The sequence below is a fragment of the Crinia signifera genome, chromosome 19 (genome assembly GCF_055691185.1).
Source record: "Crinia signifera chromosome 19, ASM5569118v1, whole genome shotgun sequence".
NCBI classification, from domain to species: domain Eukaryota; kingdom Metazoa; phylum Chordata; class Amphibia; order Anura; family Myobatrachidae; genus Crinia; species Crinia signifera.
This window is the reverse complement of record NC_139226.1, coordinates 42,461,994-42,472,131: the sequence shown is the minus strand read 5'-3', so window position 1 is coordinate 42,472,131 and position 10,138 is coordinate 42,461,994. Positions and strand designations below refer to the sequence as shown.

The 10,138-nt window shown below is 42.9% G+C and overlaps 1 protein-coding gene across 2 annotated transcripts in view; it reads right to left on the bottom strand.

Moving 5' to 3' along the window:
• Positions 1-280: 280 nt before the first annotated feature.
• SYT3 (synaptotagmin 3) overlaps positions 281-10,138 on the bottom strand; it is a 216,628-nt gene continuing 206,770 nt past the window's right edge. For both annotated transcript variants that reach the window (XM_083162445.1, XM_083162446.1), the window contains exon 11: positions 281-2,523. The gene's annotated coding sequence lies outside the window, so the exon portion shown is untranslated. The remainder of the gene's footprint in view (positions 2,524-10,138) is intronic.

The window sequence follows — 10,138 nt, the reverse complement described above, 5'->3', positions numbered from 1 at the left end:
GGGCATGTTGAGCATGTTGACCCACTATTAGTGTACCTCGTCCCCTTGCATGTATCGCTTCGCTCACGATGCTGTGATTGGAACACCTCCCAATTGGAGTAAACTTGGTTGGTAAAAGAAAGTCCCAAGAAATTATTTTTTTTTAAAAACTAAACCTTTTCATGTATCAACGATTTCCATGTCGACATTTTGCCAATGTCGACCTTGTTCAGCCACCCAGATTTCCAGCAGGTTAAAACAGTTCCTAAAATAAAGGCTATTACACTTTATTTCACATATTCTTTTTATTACTTTTTTTGTATTTTTTGTTGTTTGGTATGGCTTTACAGTCAACGACTGCTCAGAAATGAACATTTTTCTCACACACTATAAACAGACAAATGTTTGTTTGTTTTTCAACAAAATACACACGTGCATTTGGTTTCATTTTTATTTTATTGAATGGTTCATTTTTGTATGAGTCAACTTTATTTTCTTCTGTTTCATTTTTTTCCTCTTTAAAACAAAAAGAAAATGGGCGGGCCTCCCAACTAGCGGCTCTGTTCCTCTTGTAACCGTTAAAAATATTTGAGCATGCTATGAAGTCCATGCAAATCCTCGGAGAATCCAATTGAAGTACAGAATTTTGGAGGAAGAGTGCCAACACCAGAAGCAGGGTCACTACCCATGAGGAATTCAGAATATAGGTCAAGCTTTTTTTATTTTACTTTTTATTCCCCTGCAAGTAGTCAAAACTGAAAGCACATAATCATGGACTATAGCTCATACAAAGAGAATCTCTTAATGAAATTCAAAATTTTCACATCTTTATTTGTTCACATCAAGATGATATGACATGTACAGATAACCCTTCAAACGTCCGTACTGTAGTTGAGCTCAGGTTGTTAAAGATTTGGGCAACTAGTCTATAGCTCAATTTTTGCTTTTAGAAGCTGGGGACTAGACGAAGGGTATTGATCATCGTTAAATGAAATGATCAGTAGAATTCCCTCCAAATTCAAACATCTGGAAGCACTCAACAAGTTGCTGATCGTGAAGACATCAAGATGGTTTTCATTGACTTGTGGATATCGCACAACCTAAGTTTAGCAATGGTCATGTCAATGCATTAGTGGGAAATACACCTTCAGAAGTGTCTACACATAATCTGGCGCATGGTACGGTAACAAAACAATGGTCATCTTTACACACATTTGTGGATGTAGCCTTGAATGGCTATGTGCATCCTACTGGTATACACATGCCTACAGTTTTGGGAAAAAATACGTCTTGACGATGTAGTTTTAGAATAATAATAATCTGATTCTACCAAGAACTGGAAATAATAGATCTGCTTCTTTCATAAAATCCATTAGGCACAATGTTTATTATTAGGCCACAACGTTTTATTAAAAGGCCTAGAGGCATTCAGCTGGCATTTCTGTTCTGTTTATGTCGAGTATGTTTTTTTTTTTTTCTGCTGAAATATATTTTGGCCTTTGTACCATAACATTTGTTCAAACTGTATTTATACTCTAGAAAGAAAAGCAAAACCCACCTTTGCTCCATGTCCGTGAAGGAAGACAAACCCTTGATCTGTGATCACCACCACAAACATAGGACAGTCGACCAAAATCAGGAGTCTCGCTCATCGTAATAACAGAATTACCTCTTTTTTTTTATAGAAAGGAAAAAAACCACCAAATACCACTCAACTGGACATTGTTATCAGTCTCACACACACATAATGCACATTATTACACAGATCAATAGAAAGACAGTCAACAGAAAAGTGCTTACATCTCACAACAACAGTCTTAGAAGTTCTCTTGATGCCTCATTGTCACCACCATCTCTGAGTAGGAACTCTTCACCAAACAACCGCACCATAATAACGATGGTGGAAATAAATGAGTGTGGCACACAATGACCTTCAGAAATCTTTTTCTAGTTCTCATGAGAGGATCCAGAAGTTTTGTGGTGTCCGCGTGAGAGAGACTCAAGGGATGAGGCAAGCGTTGTGACCAAGACAATAGCTTTAAAAACCAGGAAACGAGTCAAAAGACCATAGCGGCATTGCTTTGGAAGTCAAGCACTGTATCCTCCAGCCGAGGAGGCAAAATGAGGCCGAGAGGAGAGGCTTTACCTTTACATGCAGATCACTCTGACTTAATGCTACTGAATGTTGCTTGATGTAAAAGATTGAGCACTGTTCTGAATACCCTTCTTCATTATCTCTCATGCTGTATTTAGTGCATTGCTGGAGTTGGAAATGAGGAGTAAGAGTCAGGCAGCGTCCTCGCTCATTGTTCTACTGACCTTGACATCAGATAGGCCTTTCAAAAGTTCAACACGGCTCGGCGTACGTTCAACCAAAATGATTACTCTATGGCTTTAAGGAAATCTACACTTTTCTGTAATTTTCTGGTGCATGTTTTATAGCCTTTGTCTTCCTTCTGTTCTTCTCAGGAGTCTTGTGCCCTCCTCATTAAAACAGGTGTGATGAAGAGGAAACAGACAGAGCGAAGCCTATGGCTCAGATACCTGTGGAATGATAAAATTCATATCATTATGCCTGTGTATAGAATTTGCAACATTACAATCAAAATAAATCAAGGGATTATAACTTTAAGTAATTTAAAATGTTAACCAATAATACTGCAATGATCATGTATTCTTTATATTTTATTTTATTATTAAACTCAATATTAGACACAGAGGTGATGCTACAGTAGATAGAAATTCAGTATTTAGGCAATGATGGGATAGCGTTAACAGCAGACAAACTCACAATCTAGGAACAGGGCAAGGACAGGGGGAGGAGAAGTCAGGAGAAAGACAAATCTAATCAAGTAACAGCACGCAGCAATGCAGGTTCAGCTACTAGCAATGCATCAGCTACTAATGGCATGGATAAGATGAAACTATTTCATTAAACCCCCAACTGACCAGTGAGGTGTGGGGAACCAGAGTCCTGGGTGCCTCTCAGGTGGCCAAAGAAGAGATGGTGCAGCAGGAGGAAGTCAGTGGCTATTGCTAAATGGTGGTATGCAGCTTAACTTTCTAATTGCCCCAACATTTGGCCTTATGCTCTGGAGAAAGTTAAGTGGTTGTGAACTGGGGTGGTCTTATTGTAATTATTTATCTTACAGGTAAGTACTAGGGGGGAGGTTATACTGAAATCCTAAAGTCCAGGCCCTGCATAGATGTATAGAAATTTGCATTACAGTATATACATTTTGAGACACCCACCCTCACTTTATTTGCACTGGCCAAAGATGACTTACTGCTCCACAAGTCCCTGTTGTGCTCAGAGGTGCATGTGTGTGTGTGCATGCGTGTGTGTGTGTGGGCTCCAGTAGCGCACACAGGGGGGGGGGGGTTCTGAGTACCCAGAAACCCCCCCAGGAGTCTAAGGGGCCTAGACTGAAAGCTGAGGGTCCCCTCTTTCCAAGGGTACAAGAATTTTAAAAATCGGCCCTTGGGAACCGGAGATATCTGACTTCAAAGCAGTGTTCCCCATCCAAGCCTATTAATTGCTATTCCCAGTCAGATATTTCAGGTCCTGTCTGACTGAGAGTTTTTCTGAGGATATATTCCAAAATCTGGGACTATGCTCCTTTGAGGGACATTAGAAGCTTGTCTCTACTGTTCTCAGAACCAGAGATATCCGCCTTCCAGCAGCTGGTTACTGCTCCAGCTCCACACAGCTGGTATGTTGTTTTATATACTCATTGGCAGATTTCTCTGCCTCCTGAACTCTGATCCCCTAGTCCCCAGTACCATTTGGTAGGTGGGATTCTCTAGTTTTAAATTCTATTAAATCTAAGAAATCTATTTCCGGGAACTGGAGATATCTGCAGTCAAGCAAGCTGTCCTCCAACCAGAAAATTGTGAATAATAAGCCCACTCCACTATACACCCCTCCTCTGCATATTAAACATCCTCTACCACCCTGGAAGTTATGTATCAGGGCCCCTTCATTCAGACCAATGCCCCCTTCTCCCACCCCATCTCCCACCATCTGTGCAGTAATTGGGGAATTAGTGGAAATTACTGATCCAGGCCCTACATGCTGAGCGGTTGATATATTACCCCCTACCACCCGCGGGACATCAAAGCTTCCCCCACCCCTACCGCTGGAGGATCGGTAGGGGCCCCAATACATTGTTATGCCCAGGGGCCTACACTACTGTTGATGCCCCTGTATTTATATATATGTATACAATTTTTTAATTATTATTATTATTAATAATATACATTTGGTCTATCTATAATACTTTAACTGACCCGGCATATACTGGGTCACCTAAGTGTCCATCTCCGTGCTTTGCTCTGTCCCTCTGGAAACCCCCTTCTGAAAATCCTGCGTTTGCCACTGGGCTGGCAATCAGATACAGATGTACTGTGGTTGAATGTTCAGTTTCACTGAGAAAAGAATCAGCACCTCTGCTGTGCATAAGCTGTACCTCCATGTGTTATACACAGAGCGTTGGTGGTAAGTCACTTTTATTACTTTGGAGATGCCTGGACAGATCGCGCCTCATTGGTAAACACAGTGGCACCGCACGGATAGAGGGAGAGGGGCTACTGATTACACAGGCCAAAGGGGGATCCTGTTACCTGGCAGTGTGCTGCTGTGTACTGGCTGCAGTGTGGCCAGGCAGGTGCTTAATGTGCTATTTTTACTGTATTTTATTATAAAGGTGCATGGCCACATCTCCCCCAATAAGGCCACGCCCCAGTGCTGTTTGGCAAAACCTAAAACTCATAAAGGCAAAAGTACATTATTTTCAGTTATACTGACCTTCTGCTACATAAAAAAGTTTCCATCTTTATATTTCAGAATGTAATGGGATTCTGCCATTCTCTATTAAGCTGTGCAGGCCTGTTCTGCGCTGGTTGCCATAACAACAAGGGTAACAGCAAGGTATTTATTACTTAAGTACCATAATATATGTGCATTGTTATTCTGTTCATTAGAGTTTCCATCTCATTGAACAGCTCCCATATATGTGGTGTATATCCTGCATAGCGCTAAGTACCTAGCTCTTCATTTGCATTTCTGATAATATATACCTTGCATCATTTAACCTGTGACCCCCACCTTGCACACATTTATCATTTGTATTATGCCACATATTTAAATCAGTGTATATTGCATTAGGATCCATCCAGTGCTGATAATAAGAAAAAATTGGGCCGATTCAGACCGGATTGCAGGGCTTCAACTTTTTGCAGCCCAGTGATGAGTTAGACCCCTCCTCCCGGCCAGAGTGAAATCCCACCCATGTTCACAGCTGCAAATGGCTTTGCAGCCTTGCGAAGATGGGAAAATCCATTCCCAATCACTCACCGTTGAATGGATTTCTCCCCCACGTGCAGCTGAGCGTAAGTCTAGACGTACTCGGCACTGCGATGGCCCTGATAAGATCAAAGCGGCTGCTGGCGTCATCGGCCCTCTTTCCCAATGGCCGGGCCTGTCTGTATTTTTTTTGCTGCACTCCCAGAAAAATTATAGGGGCCACCCACGAACAGCCAGCATCCGTCCAGTGTTCAGAGGCCGTCGCTGGCTGTGGTGGCACGAAGGGCTCGCACATGTGCACAGTGAGCTGTAGGCATGTGCAGTCCTCTGATAATTGGCAGGACTGCATATTCACAGCGATGCTAAGGATCTGAATTGGCCGCAATGTAATTACGTACTTGTATAAAGTCTCCTAGAAAGGTGATAAATCAATCATCCATCCGTTTTCGCCCAGTTTGAAAGAAACGCAATAGCAGGAATTCAATGTTCCAGCTGTCGAGTATCAGAAAGTTGGCGGGTCGGCGAAAACAGCCGCAAATTGACGAAAAACGTCAGTGAGTTCGACAATCTGTTGTAATTGTATTAAAGTCTGATCTGTTTAGTTAGATTCCGCCTACTATGCTGTCGGAAATGGCAGGATTGAATAGGTGGCGGATGCTATTTCCCCTGTCGGAAATAGCGTCCGGCATTGAATACCCCCCTTTAATCTCAAATCCTTATTTGTTTACTGGACTTCCTACCAAATCATTATTTTTCCCCTACCTGCCTGTGAACTTGGCAGTTAACACTGCACACTTGGGGGAGATTTAGCAAAGCTTGGGGAGAGATAACATACCAACCAATCAGCTCTTGACCGCCATGTTACAGGCTGTGCTTAATGACAAGAGCTGATTGGTTGGTATTACAAGGTAAAGCCTTTTTTGAGCAGTAAACATCTTGCCTTTATGATGACTACATCTTCATTATATGACCACCAAAATAGCACATTAAGGGGGATTTAGCTCGGTGAAGTGATAAAATGTCTGGTTTTTATCCCCAGCCAATCAGCTCCTACCTGTCATTTTTCAAACCAAGCCTGTAACTTAACAGTTAGGAGCTGATTGGCCGGTGATAAAAACCGGACACGTTATCACTTCATTGAGCTTAATAAATCTGCCCCTCTGAGTTTGGTATCCCCAAGCTCAAGCCCTCTACCAGCTACCCTGTAGAGACTGGTCCTTGGTGATTGGCCAGTGGGATTTAGACAACACCAACAAGGAGGTATTGCAGCAGCGTGTCCATGTATACCAAGAAGGAGGCGGGTCATGGAGGTAGGAGTCTGGGCGAAGTGGTCGCAGATGCCAGTGGAGGAGCCTGGGAGGAAGTGAGTAGATCCACGTGCTACTGTAGGAGCTGGGTGGCGGCAGCAGAATATTACTCTCCCACTGTGCAGTAGGTGTAGTCAGAAATAGGCATTTAGCGATATTAATCAGGAATATCACAAGTTCAGTGGGATAAAAAGAAATCTGTGATCACCAGGTGGAGCGAGGTCATCCAGTCACACGCTGTAACCAAAATGAAACTACTAAGCAATACGTCCTTCTTAAAGTGTGGATCTTATCTAGAAAATGATCCTATAATGGGAACATTTCCTACAGCGGGTATAACTAGAATCCAGAATTTAAGGGAAAGGGGCAGAAACATGTACTTGTACAAAAGCTTTTTTTCTGCTTTGGTACTGTAGATGGAAGACATCTGTGTTCTTGGAGACGTGTAGGTGTGGTCTGTTTTTCCTCATTTTGCAGAGATCCACAACGAAAAGTTATTAAAAGAAAAACTATGAATAATTATTCTACATAGATTTAAACCCCAGTGGAAATCATTCAAAGTAATAAATGCAAATTGAATGCTGGGAACCTATCATTCATACCATCCATGTATAAAAGCAAATCAATCAGTAGCTGGCCAGCTGGATGGCTTCTAATTATTGGGCAAAGAAAATCCATACTGTCTCAAAAGGTCTGTAGATTAAACTGTAGATTTTCTATAATACCTTTTGTAACTGTTTAAAGTTATGGTATACACAATCAATGGGATGGCTATGCAATAAATTCAAAAGGCAATTTGATCTTGTGTGGATTCTGACTTTAATGCTCATCTTTTGGTAAAAAAATGACAATAAACTTATTGTTGTTTTGTTCTTTTTCTATATTTAACTAAAGATTACTAATAAAACACTACACAGCTCACATACACACTAACATAAGCCACAGATGCTGAGATAAGATGACACAGACCACGGGGGTCAGACAATCTGCACAAAACACAGTAGAGAAATCCCCCTGACCCAGGGGGGTTATTCTGGTTCACTCCTTCTGGCAAATTCCTTCTTAGATGGACAAATACATGTGCACTGCAGGTGGGGTAGATGTTACTTGTGCAGAGAGAGTTAGATTTGGGTGGGGTTTCACTTCAAAGTGAAATCTATATTGCAGTGTAAAAATAAAGCAGTCAGTATTTTCCCTGCACAAAAACAAAAGAACTCACCCAAATCTAATTCTCTCTGCACATTTTATATCTGCCCCCCTGCAGTGCATATGGTTTTGTCCATCTAAGAAGGAATTTGCCAGAAGGAGTGAACCAGAAAAATCCCCCCAGTGCTAGAGGTTGCTTATCGCATGTGCCAACAAGAGTCTTTCCTTCTATACAATGGGCAAAGTGGACCTAGTAAATCACCTCTCAATCATGAGCAATTGGAATGGTCAAACTGCACCCCAGTAGAAGTATACTATGCAACTCAATTTCACAACTCTGAAGAGGACTATCCTGTGATCTTTAGAGAGCAGATCAGGGGGGTCAGCTGCATGGGGCCTTATTGGGGGTAGAAGGTGAAGGGATTAGGGAAGTGGTCCTGGTATTGCCCTAAACGACGCCGGAGTATTTGGTACTGCTCCTTGAATGACCTTGCTAGGGGTAATGCAGCTGTATCACTGCAGGCTTCATTTCTCCCACTAGAACGGCATTTTGAAACGATACCGTAACACTGTTACTGCGATTCACAGAAGGGATTTCTAGGAACACAACAATGAAGCAAAACCACAACACTCCTTGAGCAAATATTATTTTGTTATGTATTTTATTTAAGGATGGATATATACCTTAGGGCAACCTAGTTTCTCTCTGATGAACTGCTTGCAAGGAAGACCTCACTCTATCTTCTCTCTCCAAAAAGTCGCCTCGCATTTCTCTCTTTTCCCCTGCCTTTAGTCAGCAAGGGCACCTAGGCACACACCACATACTGTACACGCACACACACACACATACAAGCGCACACACACACACATACACACAGGTCCTTATTCATACATCCCAACTTTTTCAATTTAAGAATGGGACACTCGCGCATGAATAGGAGGTGTGACGTATGCAAACGAGGGTGTAACTTATGCAAATTAGGCCACACCCTTTTCGGCCACTGCACAGCATCTATTCTGTCAGGTTGTGGGGGACTCAGAACTCACCCCCCCCCCCCCCCCCCCCACACACACACACACACAGCGGGACACTGCAGGCCGTGGGAACGTCCCCAAAAACCGGGACGTTCCAACATTTAGTGGGACAGTTGGGAGGTATGCCTTATTCAGATCTGATTGCAATACAAATTTGTTCTCAAAATGGGCAAAACCATGTGCACTGCAGATGGGGCAGATGTAACATGTATAGAGAGAGTTAGATTTGTGTGATTTACTTTGTTTCTGTGCAGGGTAAATACAGACTGCATTATTTTTACACTGCAATTTAGATTTCAGTTTCAACACACCCCACCCAAATGTAACTCTCTGGACACGTTACATCTGCCCCACCTGCTGTGCACATGGTTTTGCCCATTTTGAGAACAAAGTTGTACTGCGATCACATCTGAATATTGGCCACCATTCATAATTTTTCTCTTAATTAAGAAATATATCTAATTAGACCAGATCAGCTGACACCGCACAATTCCTATTAGTACTGATCATACAGAATATATCTGATTCTACAACAAATGACTTTGAATTTAATTACACAGTACATTTCAATGAATCTTTTACATATAGCAGCAGATCCTGTGGTGGGATTAGCAGGATCTTCCACACTACAGAGGCATCGCCGAGGCTATATGACAAGTCATGCTGTTTATGCTCCTCTAGACTGTAAGCTCACGGGCAGCGATGCAGCAACGGTCCAGGATGCCCGCAGCGCCCCATCCCTCTACCATATGTCTCATGTGTTAATAAATAAACAAATAAATGTGTGTCCATTTGTTTGCTGTTGTTTTCTGATCCCTATATGGAAGCTATACAAGTTATGGTACTTGTGACTTATCTGGGCGCCCGATTTTCTTCATCGCACCTAAAAATCGCGTCAAATAGCATTGCATACAATCAGATTGCATGAGATGCGATTTGACGCGATTTGACGCGATTTTAATATGTGAAGGCACCCAGATGCCTGTTTCATATGTGAAATGGCCCCCCAGACCCCATTTTTAATTGTATACCCACCCTGATGGCTAAATGCCCCCCATTGTTAACGCCACCCCACTATCAACGCCAACCCGAAGCGTGGCGAGCGCAGCGAGCCCGCGAGGGGCGGCGGTACGCGTCCTCTGACCTTTTCATACCACCACTATCCACGTCGGCGTGGAGTTGTCTTTATATAGTGTGGCGAGCGGAGAGAGCCACCGAGCTCGAAGCGTGGCGAGCGCACGCGGATACCCGTGAAGCCCGCGAGGAGACGCGTATAGCTGTGATGGTATCCACGTCCCCTCGCCATACTTCGGGCTCGGTGGCTCGCTGCGCTCGCCACACTATATAACATCAACTCCACGCCGAC